The following is a 24,656-nucleotide window of genomic DNA, read 5'->3' on the forward strand; positions in this document are numbered from 1 at the left end:
ACAATAAAACATTTCCTGAACAGGCATTGAGCGAAGTGAGAGGTTCTGCATAAAGTCGAAAACTATACCTGCAACATCCTTCCTCTCTTTGCATAGTGAACTGATTTCTTGAAGTTTAAAATAGAATTTTTTTCGCTCGACGTTTGTGACTTAAAAGTTCAACAGTGGCAGTTCTTTTGGCAACATCATTTAGCATAGGAGACTTTATTTTTTGACCTAGTTCTTCGCATTGTGAGCAGATATCCACTTGGGGCTGACCAAATCTGTAATCAAAGTTATCTTTAAAGAATCGCAAATAATACTCGTACTTCGCGGTATCCTTAAGATTTGGATGCTCATTCAGAAAAAAGTTCATACATTTTCTTACACGTTAAACCACTCTCCAGGTAAGTTACAGGTGATAATGTGCAATGAGTAACCATAATGGGAAAAGAAGAAATATGTTGATGGATCTTGACATTAACATCACCAGGTATATTTTTACGATTGTTATGCTTATCTCGTGTCAGTGGGGTGTTCGTTCTTCTCAACAAAATGTGCTAAACGAAATAATATTTTGCTAGAAACACCATGCAAACTGAGAAAGGCTTTTCTACATACTTCAAGTCGTTTATTGCTGTTCTCTTTTATTGTAAAATACTTGTAACTCGATGTTACTCGTATTTGTCTGGATGATTCTTTTACAGACCGATGTCTCTGAACGTCGTATCGCTCGATGAAACCCATTAAGAAGGTGTCTCTTTAGTTCTTACTTCTACCACTGTAAACGCTCAAAATAATATTGTTGTTTTTTTCATGCGTAAATTGCAAAGTACAGTTTCTCCTACAACCACAAGATTCACCTGTTGCCTTCCTTTCAACTAGCCTGCCTTTATCAGAAACAAATTCTTTCCCTTCATTCGTAGCTTTCTTCGTTTTTCCTCTAAGATTTCCAGCTTTACTGGGATGTCTATATCTGATTCCGAAGCTGATTGCTCCATGGTATAAACTGTATTCTTTGTAACTCGGCAACAACTAAGGAAGTTGCACAACAATACACTGCAAAGAGGGAGAAACGGAGGTCCAAGAAACAGTAATGCAGGCCTACCAACATACAAATAATCCTACAACATGCAGGCCTACCAACATGTGACAATCACAAAGCAAAACATTCCCCTTTTACTTGGCTATCCTAAAGTAGGCATAATGAGTGCAAGAAGGAAAATATTCCTGGAATCTTTTCCTTTTGCATGTCATTGAAAATTAAACACCTCAGTTTAACAGTAAAAAAATAAAGAAATCTTTTCCTTCTTTGAACAGTTGGTGGGGATAGGTACAAAGAGAAAAATGGCTATCTCAGTTTGAAATGTCCAAAATGTGGAATGTTTTCCTTTGGCATCTCACCGATTCAATTTCATCCACACTGTGTTAATGTTGTGACCTCATTCTTGGCTGAGCACCGTATTAAACTTCTGCCACACCAACCCTTCCACCAGCTTTAACTTTGAGTGACTTCTGGTTGTTTCCAAACGTTAAGTATTCTCTTCATTTTGATAATAGATCATCCCTTGGAAGTGCTATTTTTCAGAATCTGAAACGTACCCTCAAAGATTACTGTTACATGCTACACAAAATGGACGGAATGGTGGCAACTGTGTATCAATAAAGGGGGAGAGTTTGTTGACAAAGTGACACAGGTTAGTTTCCTGTATTTCCTTGTTCTTCGAAATTAGAACCAAATGGCAAGTACTTTTGGTGTGCACCTCGTATATATTTACTCTGTCCGTCCGTGTGTCCGCTAGGCCAGACGACAAGAAAATATCCCAAGAACTACTTGAAGAATCACCATTATTTTTGGTTAGGATGTAGAGAGTCAAAAGTTAGGAATCAAGATCGTTGAATGTTGGAGGTGATCTTTCTTCAGGGAATGGTAGAAATAAACCATTTCCAGTTTTACCAACTTGAAGAATCACCATCATTTTTGGTTAGGACGTAGAGAGTCAAAAGTTAGGAATCGAGATCGTTGAATGTTGGAGGTGATCTTTCTTCAGGGAATGGTAGAAATAAACCATTTCCAGTTTCACCAACTTGAAGAATCACCATCATTTTTGGTTAGGACGTAGAGAGTCAAAAAGTTTGGAATCGAGATCGTTAAATGTTGGAGGTGATCTTTCTTCAGGGAATGGTAGAAATAAACCATTTCCAGTTTTACCAATTTGAAGAATCACCATTATTTTTGGTTAGGATGTAGAGAGTCAAAAGTTAGGAATCAAGATCGTTGAATGTTGGAGGTGATCTTTCTTCAGGGAATGGTAGAAATAAACCATTTCCAGTTTTACCAATTTGAAGAATCACCATCATTTTTGGTTAGGACGTAGAGAGTCAAAAGTTAGGAATCGAGATCGTTGAATGTTGGAGGTGATCTTTCTTCAGGGAATGGTAGAAATTAACCACTTCCAGTTTTAACATTGGTAACAATAGATTTAGAACGGTAATAGATAGCGAGAAGTGGTTTTCTGCAATCAATTAAGCGTCCCAAGGGATTTATTCCATCTCTACTCCAATTTCTCTACCAACACCAGAAGTGGTAGAGAAATACTACCACTTCCGGTGTCAATATTAATGTTGAAAATATCACTCCATACAAACCAAACTTCTTCACGTGGTGTACAAATGACACTACTACTTGTTTTTTTTAATTAAATGGACGAGTTATTTTTCAATAATTACAGAGCATGTCAACATCTCTGTTTATGTCATTAAAACAAAGTAGCACACAAGAAGGTAAGATATTATGTTACAAAGAATAACATTTATGTGCAGATGATGTATACTGAAAGGTGATATTCACGTATACGACTTTACCAATGGAGGAATATGCTGAAAACATGAAAACAAAGATTTCAAAATTAATAAATGTTATAAATTGAATACCTGAAAAATCACATGCAGGCTTATAGGTAGAATTCTTTTTTAAATCAAGCCCTTATTTTAGTGTTATTTTGTGTTGTGTCCAAGGACTACGCAAGAGGAATTCTGGGAGTCCGGGCTCCCACGAAATCCCGACTGGTTCTGTATATTTAGTCTAATTTTAGGGGAGATTTTAAAAATTTTAATATAATTCATCCTTATATTAAATTTGGACTTCTCCGAAGTAGATTCTTGCGTATAGGTACCTGGTGCTATGTTATGGGTAACCTTGGCTTAGTGATGGAAGCAGAGATGGTAACGCGCTCTGTATTAGTCAAAAAGTAATTTTCATCTCTGTTATTAAAACTTAGCAGTATCAGTTGTGCACAAGTGTGACAGTGTAAACAACGTGAAAATTTAAGTTAGAATTTATTTTAATGACTCAACAACAGACGTTCCATCTCGCCGTCTGCTTATGAACCATCTACTCACTACTACCTGCCCATAATTCACCACAAAAATATACTATCTACTTGGGAGAGGGCTGGAGGCGATAGTAGAAATTTAAATTGCATACCGGCTCAAATCTCTTCTCAATGCATTTCCCATCACTCCATTCCCCATTCAAAAACTTTAGCGTTGCCATACCAAGGCTTTTTATTAGGTTATTTTTAAGAGTAGCTAAACTACCAGTTCTTCGCACGGAGAGAACACATTTGCTCGAAGTATTTCAACCCTATTTTTCCCCCTAAGCAGGGCTGGATTAACCCATTTGGAGGCCTGAGGCTAGAAAAAATACGTGGCTCCTGCTGACTTCACCTGATACATTATTGTAAAAGTACAGTAGGAAAGTTAAAGGAATATATTTCATATTTTTTGTCTAATTTTATTTTGTGATGATGATTGTATATTCATGATTCTCTGTAGCTGGCCAGTTGAGATTTTGATCAGAGTGGAGGTCCCTGTCTATCTGGAGGCCTGGGGCTATAGTCCCCTTAAACCCCCTCCTTAATCCGGCCCTGCCTCTAAGTACGCTTTTCAATGAAAGCGTAATGATAAAAATCTGCAATGTCACTCTTTATCACCCTCCATCTCGATGGAGATGAACTTGCACTCACGGGAATGTCACTCTTCGTCTCACCTACCCCGTAAAATGTGGATTGGACATCAATATCGCTCGGTTTCGATTATTTTTACATGCCATCCTATTTCCAACCCTACCCTCACCTCGTGTCTGTGAGGGGTGAGTTTGACTTAATAAATTGCACCAGAAATGTCACTATTTATCTTAGAGACCCCGAAAACTACGGATTAAACTCTAATATCGGTCGTTTTTGATTATTCTTACATGTCATTCCCTTTTCATTCCCAACTATCACTTCTCATCCTATAGGAAATGAATTTCGGTTTAAATGGTATGCAGAGATGTCACTATTCTTCATCTCAGCGACCCTGAAAACTTTGGATTAAATACTAATATTGGTCATTTTCGATTATTTTAAATGTCATTTCCTTTCCATTTCTATCTTTCTTCACCCCCATGCAGCGGTCTCGGAGGATTTTGCCGTCAAACATTTTTTATATTTCATTTTTATGTGAATAGAAAATTCCCTTTTCCTCCCCTAAAACAAAAATTAAAAAAAAGCTGGAATTGGTATTTTTCCCTTATTTTTTAATGAGAAATGTATATATATATCAAGTTTTATTTTCCTAGACCTCCCCGCTCACCCCTTATGATATGAATCTTAATCAAAATAAGTTGACAAAAGAAAAATAACAGTTCGAGATAGTTGATTAGTATATTCAAAACTTCAGTTCAAATACTTCATTCGTTTTCCCGGGATTCAATCAAAAACAAGATCACTTTATCTTTTAAGCATTAGATTTACTAATCTATGATATTTTCTCAAGTAATGTTGAATTCGAAAGTAGTAGTAGAGAGATTAGAGTAGAGATAGACCATATTCTTAGAACGCTAAATTTATTGCACAAAACCACTACATGCTTTCTAGTATTACCACTTTTACTCAATACGTTTAACGTTAAAAAGCGGAAAAGATGATTCTTCCATTTCCGGTTTGGATTGAGGGAGTAAGACAGAAAGCGATACCTATTGTTGGGATGATAATCGATTCAAAATAAAAATCTGCTTCTCATTATGTTTTATTATTTCTGTTCTCTGTAGATCAATATTGAAACTAAAAATGTAGCCGATTTCTATCACTTCCATAGCACAGAGTTAAGGGAACAGACAACTAAATATTTTTCAAAAGCTAACAATTTTTCTTTTGCCTGTTTTTCGTAAGTGAAAGGAGATAATGAAAAGTAACTTACCACAATAATAAGATAATGTTATTCTACACCCAAAAATACAAATCGGAATTATAATCAGTGTTGCCATCCGTAGAAAGTACAGTGTGACCAAAATTTGAATTACCCAAAAATCTAGGTTAAGGCAGTGACTAGAAAAATAAACTCAACGGTAATTGATTACTTATCATGTTATCTGTGTTCCTTTTTAACTACTTTTTAAATAATATTTGTATTTATTTTCTAATAACTTACATAAGTTTTTAAAAATAAATAAGTTATTACAAAATAAATACAAAAATTATTTACTTATTGTTGCACAGATAACATGATAAGTCATCAATTACCGTTGAGTTTATTTTTCTACTCGCTGCCTTAACCTAGATTTTTGGGTAATTCAAATTTTGGTCACACTGTAATTTCTACGGATGGCAACACTTATTATTCTTCCGATTTGTATTTTTGCGTGTAGAATAGCATTATCTATCATTCTGGTAACTTACCTTTCATTTTCTTCTTTCACTTACGAAAAACAGACAAAAGAAAAATTGTTAGCTTTTGAAAAATATTTAGTAGTCTGCCACCTTAAGGAGGGAGACGAAATGTATTCTTGGAACGCTCAGTTGATTTCAGGAATCAGCTTCTCACAATTTATTTGCTGTATACTGATTAACTTTAAAATCGGAAATGGTTTATTTCTACCGCTTTCGGTTTTGATATCATCTTCACTGTTGAATTTTTGACACGTTACTTCTTACCCATAACACAGCCACACAAAAAGATAAACGTTCCGTGCACTGGACCCCACGGTATGAATTCGATGTATTTTGTTGCACAGAATCCAAATTTCGATACCTAGAACGATTTGATTGTGCCAATATTGTTTTATGTGCGAAAAACGTGTCATCTGCCTATCCAAAATCGCTCAATTGTTTGGCCTATAAAAGAATAAAACTTGATATGTTCAATCGCCCTCGCGTTTAGAAAGTTGGATTCTGTATAACAAAATACATCGAATTCATATCGAATTTATCGAATTCTGAAGTCCGCTGCACAGAACTTTGTTTATGTATAACTGTCTTAGTGCATCCTCTCTATCCTAAATCGCACAAGTTTCCCGCCCAACACAAAGAAAAAACGGAGACGGTCGATTGTCCTGGGGTTTCGAAATTTGGATTCTCTGTAACAAACTACATCGAATCTATATCCTGGGGTCCAATACACAAAACTTTTATTTATTTATTTATTTGTTTATTTGTGTATGTGTATGTGTATGTGTGTGTGTGCGTGTGTATGTCTAATTGATGTGATCCATCACGTAGTTCTTAAGTTTTTACGGCAGGATGGACTAACACGGAGAGGGAGTGTAAATTCTGTATAAAAAGGAGTTTTGGTAAGATAAACTCCTTGAAAATTCGTTCATTCAATGCTTTAAAAATCACATAAATAAGTGAAATTCTTATTTTAAACGAAAACACTTATTTAATTGTTATTTGTGCCTTGTATCTTACATTGTTATGTGTCACTATGTCTTAATGATAGGGCAGATCTGAAAGTAATACACGCACAATATTTTTTTCTCCCCAGGTATTGCAGCTGGAATGGTGAAACTGCACGACGAGAGAGTTTCACGTTTGCGCTACAAAGGGTATTTCGTTCTCCTGTGCAGCTCTAGCGAGAGAAGCCTGAATTACGAAACAAACATGGCGCGCATGTTACTGTCGTTCACGTGTGAAGAGCAGCGAAGTGTGGTTAGATTTTTGTGGACCAAAGGACACACACCGAGTGAAATTCAGAGGAACATGCGTGGCGTGTATGGAGGCGATTGTATGGACCGTAGCAATGTCTTCAGGTGGTGTACATTCTTTGAACCGCACCCTAGTGATGCGCCATGATCCGAGCGGCCGGTAAAAGCTTCAACAATTTGGGTGGGAGATGCTGAGCATCCTCCGTACAGTCCGGACCTGGCACCGTCAGGCTTTAATCTCTTTGGTCCTATGAAAAAAATTCCTGGCCAACCAACACTTTGCGACAGACGCGGAAGTGAAATCAGCAGTCTGCAGATGGCTATACTCTAACCAAACGGACTTCTACGAACAAGGCATTATGAAACTGGTACCATGCTGGGAGAAATGTGTTTAAAAAGTTTGGTGAGTATGTAGAAAAGTAGATCAAAGATGTAATTTCATTTGTGCTTTGTTTGGTTTTGGTGCATAATAAACTTTTTTGAAAAAAAAATATTGTGCGTTACTTTCCGATCTGCCCTCTTGAAAACAAAGATGGTGATGTGCTTTGTATTCGTTGAAAAATATTTTTTATCTGCGTCATTAAAAATAGCAAAACCGCAATTTCCTTCAAAAATGTTGCGTAAGGTACGTAAAGCCTTAAGGAACGTGTGTATTTAATTAAGGATGTTGTTGCGTATAAAATGAAAGACACAAGACAAAGAGTAATTTGTATGACAGATAGAGAGAAATAGACTCTTCAAGCATCAATTCGTTTGGAGAAAAGATAGAAATTTAAATTAATTATGTTTTACTTTGATTAAACTTAATATGTAAAAATATTACTAATATGTAAAGGAACATGAAGATTTCTCTTATTGTCGCAAATGGCAATAGTTTATTAATGAACAAATAGATGAGGCGATGCATTAAAACTGTCAAATTAAAATTTGGTAGTATTGTGAATTTCTGCATACTTCTACAACAATATTTATAAAGGTAGTTGGTGAGTACTTCAAATTATATGCGCGTAGCCAAACAGCCTCTACAAAAGGAAGTACCACAGGATTCTGAAATATGGATATTTGGGTAGGGCACATACTAGTTCCCAAGTGAAGACTTGACTCGACTACGGTAAATCCCATACTTTAAAGTTCATTTCTTTCATGTTTTCGTAAGCCTATAACTCCGAAAGGAAGCATTTGTGCACACACGTTGATTTATACCTTTTGTCTTATCTTGGTGTCAAGAATCACCTCCCAAACGTTGTCGGTGTTGTTTTGAAACACCCTGTATAAATCGGTATACGCGCTACAGAATCATACTTGAATATACACACTGCACTAACACTATCATCTGTTAATGAGTTTCATGGTCTAACTTCAAAGACTATCATAAGAACGTGATAACATTTATATGAAACCTGCGAGTTTTTGAAACTGAAAAGGAATAATCAAAATCTGTATATTTGTGTTGAAGCTGTGCGTGAACACGTACACAATAAAGTGGGTTAATTACGATATTAAGACTGTCACTCATTAAAGAACTTCGTGATCTAGCTCCAAAGACTAACATCAGAGTAATTAAATTTATATTAAATGATTATAAAGATAATACTCTGACAAAGGAAGGCTCATCAAAATTGGTGTACTTATGTTGAAGCTAGCGTGATCATACACATAAATACATTAACACTGTCAGTCATTGTAACGTTTCATTGTGTAGCTCCTAAGACTTTCGTTATATCCTTATGAAATTTATCTCGAACCACCAGGAAGAAACACTCTTTTAAACAGAAAAGAAAAATTCAACATAGGTACTACCATGAGCAAAATAAATGACGCGTCTCTTTATTTTGAAGTTTTTTGAAAATATCTCCGTTTTCTTTATATGTTCGAAATTTCGGAAGGTTTCCCCAGCAGGACAGGTTAATAACAAACCCGTTTTTAATATTTGTGTTAGATATTAGCTTAAAATAAAGAAATTAGAAGCAAAAAACATTAAATCGACAGAAATCTCGAGAATTACCAACTCTGCTAAAGTGGGAAATTTTCAAGAACGCGAGGGAATTCTGCAGTTCAACACGAAGCAGCGACATCTATGTCATTGAGAGAAGCGTGGATTAGATCTACAAACGAAAATTTTAACGAAATATTTCTAATATGTCTTATTATATGCATTATCAGCGAACTCCAAATATATGAATCTATGCTAAGTATTAACGTATAGATAGTGCAAATAGTGGAAATTACCTATGGAAAAAGACGAATTGTTAGCCCAATCGTAATGAAAAATCGTCTTTACTGTAGAACAGGTTCAGCTTACGCAAGAGAGCAAATAGCTCAGTTAGATAAAGCAATGAGTGTGTATACAGAAGGTAGACGGTTCGAATCCCGTGGAAGTACTGTTGTCATTTTTATCACTAAGGTTATTTTATTTATTTTTTATTTGGGAAAGAATCAAATTGTAACATATGTGTAAAACTCATGACGATACCAAAAAAAAAAAAAAAAAGAGAGAGAGAGAAAATATCGTCGCATTTGCATTAGTCTCTCTAATTTTTGTTTGCGAACAGATTCGTAATTATTTCCCCTGTGCTCACTGATGTATAACGAATGTTTTCCAGTAAATGTTAATTCTAATTTGGAGAATTTTATAGTTTCACAATGTTTCTCAGTACATAGTCTTCTATCTATGTGTTTGGATATTTTGATAACAGATTTCCCTATTAAATGTTTAATTTTCTCTATAAATATTTGTCTTAAATTGAAATTGTTTTGAATTTACTACATAAGCGAAGTTGCCCGAAGGAGGAGAGCTCAAGTAATAGATATTCTACGTAAAAGCAACCTATTGTAGAATGATGATGCTTCTTACCTTCAGCACATAATCTTAACGTTAGAGATTCACAGAGAGAAAAATCCTGTTTTTCCTCCCCTATCACCACTCATCTTAAAGCTCTACCTATAATGATTCGTGTCACATAATTTCGGCTCTCCAAAGACATTCATATTTATTATTATTATTATTATTATTATTATTATTATTATTATTATTCCTGAATATGCCACCCTTACATAATGTTGTAAGACATCTTAGTTTAAAGTGCTTTCTTTAGTAATAATTTGAGCAACCACGTTACAAAATTTAAAATGTATGATTGGGCACGACGTTTTATTTCCCCTCCTCTCTTTTCAGCACTCTCCAACAGAAGGTATATAATTTCTGAGAAGCAGGGCAGACAAAATGAATAAGAAATATATTTAGAGCATCCTTTCCTCCTTCGTGAATGTAATATCACGTAGCATTTTTTATTCTACTGAAGACGACCCTAGGCCGTTATGGTTAGGTAACAAAAGAAATACCTAATATATTTATAGCGCCCCTTAACTGTAATATTACCTCTTCTTTATTTGTTCGAGGCTTCCCTACACAACCAAGGGTGACAAAAAGAATAGGAAAAGTGTCTAAAGATTACAAAAGACTTCATATTTTGTCAGAAACAAGGCAGTATATACACAACATTGCTTTCGTTAACAAGTGTTTCACCCTTGAGTCGCTTACAAAATTAGGCAGAATAACTTTTGCCGATCATTGTTCTAGAGGGATTTGTCCAGGATGGTTTGGTGTCGAGCTAATAACGATGAATATGTTTATTTATATCACTGTTAAAGAAATAGCAAACTTTCTGAAAGGAACTTATATCACTGTTAAAGAAATAGCAAACTTTCTGAAAGGAACTTACTTAGGAAAAAGATCTTCCTTCTACTTAGCCAGAAGGGGCGTCATTTAGAACGCCAGAACGCCAGCTCTGAAAAATTGCATCTGGCGTTCTGAGTGAAAGTTCTATGGGACTATTAGAAAAATATATTGCCGTTTTCACGCTGATGGTAGAATTTCTTAAACAGTTATTGAATTACATTCGAAGGGTAGGCGTAAATAGCGCCCCCGCAACAATGTGGCGTGGGGACCGCACAAGCTGCAAGCCCAAAAAATATACAGAAAGTACGCAGGGGCGGAGCAGGCCAAATTTTCACACGGGCAAAGTGACTTTTTGGCGCCCTTCCCCTAGTAGTAGCCTATATTTTACATTTTATCATAGTGTTTTTAATAGTTTAAACCAGGAGCGTCATTTCAGATTTTGCTTTGGGGGGGGCAAGACCTCTTGATATAAGTAAAATTTCGCTTTTTTCACTGATATACTACTATTCTAATGATAAAATCTATATACATCTCAAACTCACGGGGGGCAAATGCCCCTCCCTGCCTTCCCTAAATAACGCCCCTGTTTTAAACCGATTTTCAAAAAGAAATCCATTACCTAGGAAAACTTCACAAAGAATATGGCCCGCTATAAACAATACCAACTCCACTCCCCCCCCCTGGTCTAGTGGCTAGCACGCCTGCCTTCTGTGGTACCGGGTCCAATTCCCGGTGGATTACTGTTGAACGATAAAAGTGGTTCGGATTCCACTATAATTATTATCCACATCTCCCTTGCCCATTAAGGCATAACCGTGGAACGCTAAACTCAAGCAAACAAACAAACAATAGTTAATTCCCGGCACTCTTTATTCTACATGCCATCTCTCAATTTTTCGATACAGCCCTCTTAGTACTATGAAACTCTCTTCTTCCATAGTGAAATGGAAAAAGATCATATAATTGCCACTACTTTACAAGAATATAAACCAAAAACGTCAGTAGAAAGCACATTATAAAATTTACTTTTTGAGGCTCGTTTTGGTGCCCTCTTTCTCTGGCGCCCCGGGCAGTCGCCCGGCCCTTAGTCCGCCCTTGAAAGTACGGACGCATAACTAAGGACTGCGGAGGAGAGGTTAACCTTCATGTTATGCCACTGGTTTGACGTGTTTGAAATGTTCAGTAAGTGATCGGTTAGTGAAATAATTTCGACGGTTACTGATGTTTAAAGTTTAGGTAAGACAAAGCTACCTAATCAAATACATTTGATATCGCGATGTCACAATTTGATTTTTCCTCACATAAAAAAGATAAAAACAACAGTAATAAAAATCCTTACTCGTACTGGGCTCCTAACTAACTAACAACCTAATTCTTACAGACTAGTTGCTCTGTCCAACTGAGTTTCGATTTCTTACGCGAAAGAAGTCTGTTATATTAAGAGGCATGCTTTTCATTATCAAAACTGTTCGAAGTAATACGAACATGGCTTAAGAACAGAGACGGAACTGAATTACCACTCGATTGACCTTGAGGGCAAATCACCAAAGCGTAGCTATAAACGTAAGTTCAGCATGCATTTCTCTGGAGTTGTGTTCAGTATTCCTATCTGCCACTCATGCTTGTTCGTAGGAGTAATATGTTACAAACCTAACCTTTCGATAGAGCACAATGACAGAGAACCAAAATTAATGAATTCTTGCCCTTGTGAACTTGGGATACCACCATGTGCAATAAAACTGTCGCGTCTCCTTGAAGTGATATTTTATCGAAAATAACTCGTTTTCCTTTATATATCCGGAGTTTTTGAGGGTTTCAAAATGAGGAAACGTTACTGACAAACAAGGACGCATTTAGGGGTGGGTCCAGGTGGTCCGGACTCCCCTCTGAAATCCCAACTTTTCTGTAAATTTAGCCTAAATTTAAGGATTATCTTTTAAATTTTATTATAATTTATCCTAATATTAAAGTCGGACTTCTCCCGAAATAAATTACTGCATACGTGCCTGATGACAATTTTCAATATATTCGTTAAATAATAAAGTAAAATAACTAAATTAGGAGCAAAAAGCTTCAACACGGGCTAACTTTTGTCCACTGCCAATATTGTTAGAAGGGATATTAATAGCAAAAACTGCTAGGCAATGCTGAACCTTGGAACTTCACTCCGAACAGCAAGCCTATTATTGAGAACTACATATGAAACATTTTATCAAAACATATCTAGCTTTTACCTGGCATGAAATTATTATATACACCAAAATTCACTCTCCTAAAATGTGTATCTATAAATTGCTCTACGTATCTACGAAGCAATGAAAATTATTTATCGCAATATGTGAGCAGGGAATTCTAACAGCCAGCCATTTTATTTAAATCGTAGTAAACCCTGTAACCGGGCGTTAACGTGAAGAAAAGCTTGGTCCATTGGTAAAGTGTTGGAAGAATATAAATTCAATGTTCGTAGGTTCGAATCTATCCACTCACCATAACATTTTGTTCTTATGTGTAACGATGAAATAAAGAAAAAATGTATAACCGTTAAGACAAAACTTCAACCAAGTCTGAAGAGAACAATACTAAAATAGTAACACAATGACGTCAACCAAAAATTATTTCATGTAGCGTTTGGACAAAATTACAGCTGTTAACAATTGCAGAAATAAAAACAGGCTGATAGCTGTAATGCAGTCTCGACTTCTGAATGCATTTACTTCCTCAAAACTTCCGTCTCGTCATTGGTATACCGTTAATCATGGTAAAACCTTTCAATTGGAAGTGAAATGACACAAACTAAAACAGTTTTAAATCAATAAATGTCTATGTGTAAAAGTAGGTGTCTTTTATCTGTAGTTCTGAGTTCCTTTTATTTTGAAGTGACAAATGAGAGAAGAAACTCGTTTGTCCTAAAAAAAATGCGAGGGGTAGTTTATTCTTGGTGGAGTGTTGTCTGGGCGATTTTCTCAAAAACGACTCAAAAGAGTTTATTCATATTTCAAAAATAAATATTTCGTTAATAACCGAACAATATGGCAAAACTCGTTTGTCCTGAAAAAATATGCGAGGGGTAGTTTACTCTTGGGGGTGTTTTTCCTCCACGGTTTTCTCAAAAATGAGTCAAGCAATTTTGTTCGTACTCAGAAATAAATATTTCATTAAAAACCTAGTAATATGGAATAACTCGCTTACCCTGAAAGAATCCTCAAGAGATAGTTTATTCGGGGAGTTATTTTTCCCTCACGATTTTCTCAAAAATTACTCGGACAATTTTATTGATAATTCATAAATAAGTATTTCATTAATAACCCTATATTTTAGTATAGAAGTCATTTATAGAAGTCATTTCTATGAAAAACAATTACAACGGATAGTTTATTTTTGGGGTCAAGGTTTTTTCCCCGACAATTTTCTCGAACGACAGGCGATTTTGTTCAAATTTCGCAAATAAATATTTCATTAATAACCAAAAGTATATCTTAACTCATTGTTTGAAACAATTCACAAGAGGTAGGTTACTCCTGACGTGTTCTTTTTGAACGACTTTCCCAAAGTGACTCATTTGATTTTTTTCATATTTCATAAACAATGATTGCATTAATTGGTATATTATATGTCTAATGAAAATGTGCTCAAAGTGTGAGTTAGTTTTGTAGTATGGATTTTCTTCAATCGAAGTTTCTTATTCGATAATCTGACATTCGATGTATTTGAATAATACGATAATTTTATTCGTATTATCCAAATACACACTTCAGTAACAACTGCGGTCTAACACAGTTAAGAAATTGAATTGAAAAAGTTTAGTGCGGTGGCCCTGTAATTGAATATTTTTTGAGAAACTCCCTAGCTTTTTGTGGTAAACTCAGGCTTTTCTTTTTCGAGCGACAAAAGAGAGATAAAATATAGTGATTGTGAAAATAATATCAAATTCAGATTTCAACGGATTTACATGTTTCATGGCGTTTACATACCGAAAATGTGACTTTTCGACACCCGTCCTTCCGGTCCGTCCGTTCGGCACACTTTTATATGCACTCGCCTAGAGGCCATACCGTTCAACTACAACGATATATTCTTATTATAATTAATCTGTACCTATATTATCGACATTGATCAGAGGCGCAATAATTAAGCATATAGCTTATATATAATTAAAAGAAAGAACGCTGTTATTGACAGGACATGTTGTCATGAGTAAGATTATTAGTTTGTTATTGATAGGACATGTTGTCATGGAAAACATTATTATTGGGAGGATACGTACATAAAACGGTATGGTTGTTATTGATCCATAATATATGTATAAAGGAAAGAATAAATCGACGTTAGTTGGTATGTATAATGATATAATTCATTGAGATAGATTAACGAATTAGGGCTAGAACTTGAATTAAAAGGAATATTTATCGTTCTATCTGGTGCCGTAGACCCGTGAATATACTGAAAACCTTTAGTTCTGAAGGATAGTAAGAACTGAGTTTATGTGTATACATATATATAACTTTTATGAGTTTCACTACTTTGAGAAGTGGGAGGAAAATCCAAAGAATTGGCAATATGCAGGATTCCGAGATTGAAGAAGTACCCAGTATTTTAAATGAAACCATATCTGGAAATGCCGTAACTGTGTCCGAACGTTCTCATTCTAATCTTATTGATACGATTAGTCAACTACTAGATGCTAAATTTGATCAACAACAAAAGTTGAACGATGAAAAGCTAGAACAGACACTAACTGCTAAATTTGATCAACAACAAAAATTGAACGATGAAAAGCTAGAACAGATACAGAAATTGAACGATCAAAAGCTGAAATCAAACCATGAAAAGCTAGAACAGACACTAACTGCTAAATTTGATCAACAGCAAAAATTGAACGATGAAAAGCTAGAACAGATACTAGAGCAACATAAATCTCTTGCAGATAAAGTACAAGGTGTACAAGAAAATTTTGATCGCTTGCAACACAATTTGAAAGAAAATTTGCAAGTATTAGCTGATGAGGTTACCATCAAAATTACAAATGATATGACGCGAGAAGTTGATACCAGGTTTCAACAATTCAGTAACAAATGGCAAGGTAGACAGGATCAACTAACTCTAGAAACTGAGTCGATAAAGAAAGTCGTTGAAGCCATGGAATCGACTACAGCCCAACAAAAAAATCAGATAGCGAATATCACTGCCCAGGTCAACTCACATAGCATACTGATATCTAACATACAAGAGGAAATCAGATCGTTACAAGAAAGGGAATGTGACTACAATAATCCTATGTATAAGGAAGCTTTGGATACTCCCAATCAACAGGAAACATCGCATCACTGCCCGAGAACTCCATTAATAGAAACCGACAGGATATCTTCTTCTAAGAGTTCTACTGATGATGATTTAGTTACGGAAAACCACAGAAGACGATTCCAAAGTCGTGATCGCAAAAGGAGAAAGGAGATAAATAAGCATGAAAGGGGTCCAGACCATTATCAACGCCAACAAAAACATAATTATAGCAAAATAAATGTTAAGGTCAGCGAAATTAAGGCCATGACTAAATTCAGCGGTAAGTACGACGAAACCGCAAGTTCGTTTCTAGAGAAATTCGAAGACGAATGTGAGATTATGGGCATAGGCCAATCCAAGTTTATGAAGTTGTTACCACATTTGTTACTTCCTCCTTGTTCCTTGTGGTTCAAGGCCATTCGTGGACACATAAAATCCTACGAAGAATTCAAACGAGCTCTGTTAGCAAATTACGAAAATGATTTCTTGTTAGCTAACCGTGATGCGATGGTGCGAACTCGACACTATTCACCTCGGGTCGATAAATCTCTTACGGATTTTACAATCAATGCATATAATGAACTTAAACTCGTCAATCCGTTTCAGCCCGAATCCAGAATAATCGCTTCCGTACGCATTTTATTGCCGTATAAATTACAACAGATTCTGTTGTCTGCTCAATGCGTAAACTTCAATCATCTGATAATTTTAGTCCAGAACTTCGAGAATCAATTCCCGAACCCTAGCGGAAGTAATCGTAATCCACCCAATCCAATTCCTGTCAGAAACCTGAATATAACTAATGAAAATACCGAAAATCTTCGCAGCGATGAGAGGTCACGTGACAATACTGGCATTGGAATTAGTGAAAGATCTATTATACGTACTGGAACTGGAGCTAATGGAAGATTCAATTCTAGCGGTAGAAATGGAACGAATTATAATAATCCGAGGAACAGTTGGATGAACGGGAGAAACTTTCGTGGAAGACGCAATTGCAGTAACAATGTGATGCATACCAGTGTGACTCAAAACAGATCCAATTGGAGATCTCGAGATGGCAGGAACTGCCGGAATAGGACCGAAGTAATGAATGAAACAGGAAATGGGTCAAGAGAAAATAATCAAGATTGTGGTGTTCAATGTACTTTAATTGACCCATTTGTTAATCATAATTTAAACTAAAACCCGCTGATATGGTTGGGGTTAATCCCATATCAGCTGAAGGTTCTCATGATTATTCGTCTCAAAGTTCATCTAATAGTTTATTTGAGAACGATGGTAATTTATTTGAGGATAACAATTCTTAATTTATTCTCTTGGATGTTACGAGTTGTGTTATGAGTACTTCATTTGGACTTTATATTTGTGCAACATGTTATGATGTGATTAATTTATTTTATCTTTGTACTAACTTTGAGTGTTATGTTTACCTTTATTTTACCTTACGTGTTCAAAAGAGATCTGATTGTGTTAAATTGAAATCCATGACATTGATCTTAAATTGAAGTTTCTAAATGTAATTATTGCCTTCTGATCTTGTTGTCGTTTTGATATGATAACGATCTTAATTATAAATGATGTTGTTTGTATACAGATGTCATTCGCTCAATGTCAAAGGGAACCTCTAATTTATAATTCAATATAACCCACTAGTTAGCTATAATTTTGAATAGACCCATAAACAATATTTTTAATGAATCGACGTTTTTCTAATATGTGATTAGTAATAAAATAAAATGTTGTTATGAATGAATTAATATATATATGGAGAAAGAAGAGAAGAGAAGACTACTTATATTGATGTAATAATAATTAATACGAGGGCTATTCAAAAAAAATGAATGTTTTGAAAATATCCAGGGTTCTTTCCTTCACTGTAATACTGTTACGGAATTCCCGTTCTGGGCGACATTTCATACAACGATATATTCTTATTATAATTAATCTGTACCTATATTATCGACATTGATCAGAGGCGCAATAATTAAGCATATAGCTTATATATAATTAAAAGAAAGAACGCTGTTATTGACAGGACATGTTGTCATGAGTAAGATTATTAGTTTGTTATTGATAGGACATGTTGTCATGGAAAACATTATTATTGGGAGGATACGTACATAAAACGGTATGGTTGTTATTGATCCATAATATATGTATAAAGGAAAGAATAAATCGACGTTAGTTGGTATGTATAATGATATAATTCATTGAGATAGATTAACGAATTAGGGCTAGAACTTGAATTAAAAGGAATATTTATCGTTCTACAACTTATCTACACCAAATTTTAAACTTAGGGTTTACTTAGTATTCTTACAGGAGCTTTAGCATTTTTTCCTACCACCTAAAATAAGTGTGGTTTACAAACAGCCGAAAATCGAAAAACGCTATTTTCTCAAAAATGGTTTTAACAATTTTGTTTATTTTTCATTAATCAATATTTAATTAACAACCCTATATTGCAGTATCAGATATTTCTCTTAGAAAAATTTACGAGGGGTAGTTTATTCTTGGAGGTGACTTTTTCTAGACGATTTTCTCCGAAAAGACCCTGGCGAATTTTGTACACACTTCATAAATAAATATTTGACCTTACAACATGGTATAAGTCAATTGACCTGAAAAATATATGAGTAGTAGTTTATTCTTAGACTTGAATTTATTCCCATTGAGTTTCTCAAACACGACCAGTTGGCAACCCTGTATCTCGACAACGAAGCTGAATTCGAAAACTGCAAGAGGACCATTTGTCTCCTTTTGATGTCACGAATCACCTCCCGAAGTTAGTGGACATCTTTCAGGTTCACCCTTAATGAAGCTTCTTTTCGAAAAGTTAACTATTAACTTTAGGCATTGTTTATCTTTTTTTAAATCACAAATGTCGTTATTAATTTTAGAGAACTACTTCTGAGAGAATAGATCTTGAAAAATAATTTTAAAACTTAGACTTTTGTTTTCGAGACATTCCAGACAAGATGAGACATTTTACAAGCTATCTCGTGTCCAAAACATTTGCCTCGTATTATTTTGGATGTCACAAAGCGCGTCTTGTCTCTTTCTCAAGACATGTCTTATCTCGTGCGCATTCGTTAACACTTGGGAAGGATTATCTTTCTACTCAAAGCATTGTTTTTATAATGGTTGCATATTTATGATAATTGCTGTCCACATAAATTACAGTCCTTTCAGTTGAATTAATTATTATTATTATTATTATTATTATTATTATTATTGAAATTGCAATATCTAGTTTAACGTTGGACAATTATGCACCTACGCTAAGGGAGAATGATGATGAATGAAATGGTGAAATGAAGAAAGTGGGAGGAAAATGGAAAATCTCAAGAAAACACATACCCATGCACACGGTATTTGTCCACCTCAAATTTCACTTGGCACGAAGTGGAATCGAGCCACGGACCCCCTGCACCAAAGGTCCCTGCAATGTGCTTTATTATTATTATTATTATTATTATTATTATTATTATTAATAATAATAATAATAATAATAATAATTGAAGCGAGCTTAACGAGTTTCAACCGTACGACTCAACCAACGTTTGGGTGCCTGTTCGTTCGTCTGCTCCTCTCATAAAAGACATTTCATTTTAATGAAACTAGTAAGTGCCTTCTTTTAGCTCTGCGAAGTAACTATTGCTTGGAATATGAATCTGCAAAACATAAGAGGTAAAATTAACCAAATGGTGCAAGTTTCCACTTATATATACAAAACAATTTTGCAATATCAACTACGTGAATCTTGTCCCATAAAGAAGCCGAAACCCCTACACCGAAGAGCCCTCCGAGATTTGATCATTGTCCACACGGACTGAAATTGTCATTTGAAGCCAAGACTTTAATATGAAGCCAATAATTTCTTTAAAATAGACGGAAAATTCGGAAGTTATAAGCATTTTCATATTTTTGCCTTTTCTTATAAGGGAGCCGTAGCTCCCTATACTGAAGACTTCCCCCCGGAGATTTGATCATTGTCCACTCGGACTGAATTTGTCATTTGGAACCAACACTTTAATACGAAGCAAAATATTTCTTTAAAATAGACGAAAAATTCGAAAGTTATAAACATGTTAATAATTTTGCCTTTTCTCATAAGGGGGCCGTATTAGCCTACACTGAAGAGCCCCACGAGATTTGATCATTGACCACTTGGACTGAAATTCTCATTTGAAACCAAAACTTTAATATGAAGCCAAAAATTAAACTTTTACATCAATTTAAACTGACTGGGTTCCGGTTCCCCCCACTATTGTTTAGTTTAGTTAAGTGGTAATTTGTGACAGCTTCACATCATCAAAAGAATGTTTCACTTCCCCTCCCCTCCCCCGTTTTTTTTCTATGGATCCACCACTGGAATTAATAGACACTCTTCCTATTCTTTTTGTCACCCTTGTTTGTGTAGGGGCTCCCTCGTACAAATAAAGAAGCGGTAATATTACAATCAAGGGGCGCTATATATTAGGTATTTTTTTTAGTTACCTACCCCTAACCGCACAGGGCCATCTTTCGTAGAATAAAAAATATTACGTGATATTCCAATCATGAAAGGGGAGAGGATGCTGTAAATATATTTCTTATTCATTTTGTCTGTCCTGCTTATCAAAGATTACTTTCTGTTGGAAGGGTACTGAAATGAGAGGGGCAAAATAAAAAGTCGTACCCCTTCCTACATGGTTGCTCAAATAAGTACTAAAGAAAGCATTTTAAACTAAGATATTTAAGATTTAAACTAGGAAACTAAGATATCCTTACATTATGTAAGGATGGCATATTCAGGATTATTATTATTATTATTATTATTATTATTATTATTATTATTATTATTATTATTATTATTATGAATGTTTTTGGAGCACCGAAATTTTGTGAGACGAACAATGATATGTAGAGGTTTAAGATGGGTGGTCATAGAGGAGGAAAAACCAGGATTTTTCTCTGTCTGACTCTCTAACGTAAAGATTATGTGCTGAAGGTAAGAAGCATCATCATTCTACAATAGGTTGCTTTTACGTAGAATATCAATTATTTGAGTTCTCCTCCTTCGGTCTACTTACCTTATGTAATAAATTCAAAACAATTTCAATTCAATACAAATACATTGTAAAACTTTTCCGTAATTAAACATCTAGAGAAAATTAAACATTTAATAGGGAAATCTGTTATCAAAATATCCAAACACGTAGATAGAAGACTATCTAGTGAGAAATATTGTGAAACTTTATAAAATTCTCCAACTTAGAATTAACATTTACTGGGAAACATTCGTTATGCGCCAGCGAGCATATGGTGAGCAGTGAGCACAGGGGAAATAATTACGAAACTGTTTGCAAACAAAATTAGGGACGCTAATGCAAGTACGACAACGGCATTTTTTCTTTTTTTGGTATCGTCATGAGTTTTACACATACGTTACAATTTGATTCTTTCCCACATAAAAAAAATAAATAAAATAACCGTAGTGTAGTGATAAAGATGGTAACGGCACTTCCAAGGGATCGAACCCGCAACCTTCAGCATACAGACTCGTTGCTTTAACTAACTGAGCTATTTGTTTTTACGTGAACTGAGCCTGTTCCGGTAAAGATGATATTTCATTACGATCGTCCTACCAATTCGTCCTTTTCCATAGATAATTTCCGCTATTTGCTCTATCTTTATGTTAATACTTAGCATAGATTCATATATTTGGAGTTTGCAGATAATGCATATAATAAGATATACTAGAAATATTCATTAAAAGTTTAGTTTGTAGATTTAATCCACATTTCTGTCAATGACATAGATGTCGCTGCTTCGTGTTGAAAAGCAGAATTCCCTCGTGTTCTTGAAAATTTCCCACTTTAGCAGAGTTGGTAATTCTCGAGATTTCTGTCGATTTAATGTTTTTTGCTTCTAATTTCTTTATTTTAAGCTAATATCTAACACAAATATTAAAAACGGGTTTGTTATTAACCTGTCCTGCTGGGGAAACCTTCCGAAATTTCGAACATATAAAGAAAACGGAGATATTTTCAAAAAACTTCAAAATAAAGAGACGCGTCATTTATTTTGCTCATGGTAGTACATCGATTTTAAGTTACACTTGAACATACACATATTTAAGTCTATTAGTTATGATTTTTACCCTACACTTATTGAGGTGTTCCATTGTCTAGCTCCAAAGACTGTCACTATATTCCAACGAAATTCATACGGAACTTCCGGAATGATATGCTCTTTCAAATAATAAAAAAAGAACATTCAAAATCGGTGCTTTTATGTCGAAGTTAGTTTGAACACAGATGTTGCATCGTTTGACCTAATCCTTGTTTCGCCTAACCAATTATCTGACACTTTTGTGACAGATAAAAGATAAGATTTATGTCCACCATTTTAGTCGAAATAAGGATACTCGTTTGGCCTAATCCTCGTTTTGCCTAAAATGACGGACTATAAAAAAATCGTGGAGATAAAACTGGAGGGAATTTTTTCGAAAAAATATTCCCTACTATGTGAAGAACTGATAAATAAAATTAGTTTTTCCATAACTAATTTGTAATACGACAATTTGCTTTCGGAAACATGTTTCGACAATTGTACAGTTATTTTTCCGTTTCATTTTGAGAATATTAATGCCCTCACAGAGTGTATAGTGGCTATATTTGAGATGAGAGAAAAACAACAAGTTACACCTGTTATTAATTTTGTTTAAAGGTGAGTGCTGTTCAAAAGTAACTTTTAGTTTGCAGTTTGTTTCCAAATATCTGATATTGTCAAATGGTACTGCTAAACGGTATGTTAAAGGAAATATAGTTTGCGTGTTTCTTATGTGGATGCAAAAGTTATTCTATTATAGGTTTTGTTGATCTTTCAGATGATTTCATTCCAGTTTCAATGCTTTTTTGAAACTATTAATGCATTATAAGGGATCCTATTGTGATTCTATTGTAATTCTAATTTTTATGAAATTTGTAAATATTTCGAGCCAGATCTGACAAAAGATCCCTAAATTTGCTCATAACTTAACAATGGACAACTGTGATCGAAATGAGTGATTTGTGACAAATCCCTCCGCTGACAAATTACTTTTGGATAATTCCACAATCCTAACATCTCAATGTGTTACTAACAGAGAAAGAAAAATATATTTCAATTCTTTTTATTACTTTTGAAATTACACTTTCGAGTTGAATTTCCACTCGTTTCTCATACTACCGGGAATGTCTATAGCATAAGTCTCAGATGTACAATGAGATTGAAATCCGGGCTTCTCGGTGGTTGTTTCAGTGGTATTCGGTCAAAACAGCGCATGGATAAAAATAGCGCATAGACAAAAACCGCGCATGCAAATACCGCGTGAACAAAAACCGCGAAGGACAAAAACCGCGCATGCAAATATCGTGTGAACAAAAACTCCGCAAGAACAAAAACCGCGCAAGGACAAAAACAGCACAAGCAAATACCGCGTGGGCAAAAACAGCGCATGTACAAAAACAGCGCAAGGACAAAAACAGCGCATGCAAATACCGCGTGGACAAAAACCGTGCAGGGACAAATACCGCGTGAGCGAAAACAGACAACAGCCATGGACAAAAACCATGGATAAACATTTTGCACTAACCTCGCTCGCACTCGAGCTCACTACTTTTAGCTGAGCTCGCGCTCACTCAGGCTTGCGATCACTTATCTCAATTGGGCTAGCTCTTCCGACTATTTCCCTCGACTGTTCTCGCAATCACTCGCGCTCGCGGTCACTTGAGCTCGCGTTCACCTCTCTCGACTGGGCTCACTCGGACTTGCATTCACACGATCGGGTCAAGATAGAAATTAGGTTCAGAACCACTGCCACAGACTTTACAATTCTTATAGACATCCTTAGGAAAGTGGAGTCAGGAATAATTACAGCATAAGTCCCGTAAGTTTGACACGCCAAATGTCTTTATTGTGTTTCAGGTGGCATAATTGATAGGCAGTCTTCCTAGTTAAATCCGTATAAGAACGAAAACCGCGCAAGGACAAAAATAGCACATGCAAATACCGCGTGAGCGAAAGCAGCCCATGGAGAAAACACAGATGAACATTTTGTACTAGGCTCGCTCGCGCTCGAGCTCACTCTTTTCAACTGGGCTCGCACTCACTTGGGCTCGAGATCACTTACTTCAATTCGGCTCGCGCTTCCGACCACTTTCCTCGATTGTTTTCACAATCACTCGTGCTCGCGGTCAATGCGGCTCGCGCTCACCTCTCTTGACTGGGCTCGTACTTACTCAGACTTGCACTCACACGAGCGGGTCACGATAGGAATTAGGTTGAGAACCACTGCTAAAGACTGTTCACAATTTTTATAGACATCCTTAGCAAGAGGAGTCGAGAACAATTACAGCAGAAAAAGAAAGAATTTTTATTTTATTTATTTAAAGAAAAAAGAAAATTTAATAAATTCTGTTTATCCAATATATTAAAGCATACACTTAAAAATACATAATCATATTAAATTAAAAAATAACAATATACAAAATATTAAGTGAATAAAGTAAAATAATAAGAAAAAGTAAACTTCTACAGAAATCGACAAGTCAAATTTCCAACTTGTAAGCTTTATTAATTCTCCAAAGGGAATCGGACTTTCAAGATTCCCTTTATTAATAGAGTTTAACGTACCTGGCATTCAGAGATGACAGAACTCACGCCTCTGAAGTCAGAACTTTCAGAAGTCATGTCTATCTTCCGGTGTCGGGCAGATTAATT

This window comes from Thermobia domestica, chromosome 7 (genome assembly GCF_964235325.1).
Source record: "Thermobia domestica chromosome 7, izTheDome1.hap1.1, whole genome shotgun sequence".
NCBI classification, from domain to species: domain Eukaryota; kingdom Metazoa; phylum Arthropoda; class Insecta; order Zygentoma; family Lepismatidae; genus Thermobia; species Thermobia domestica.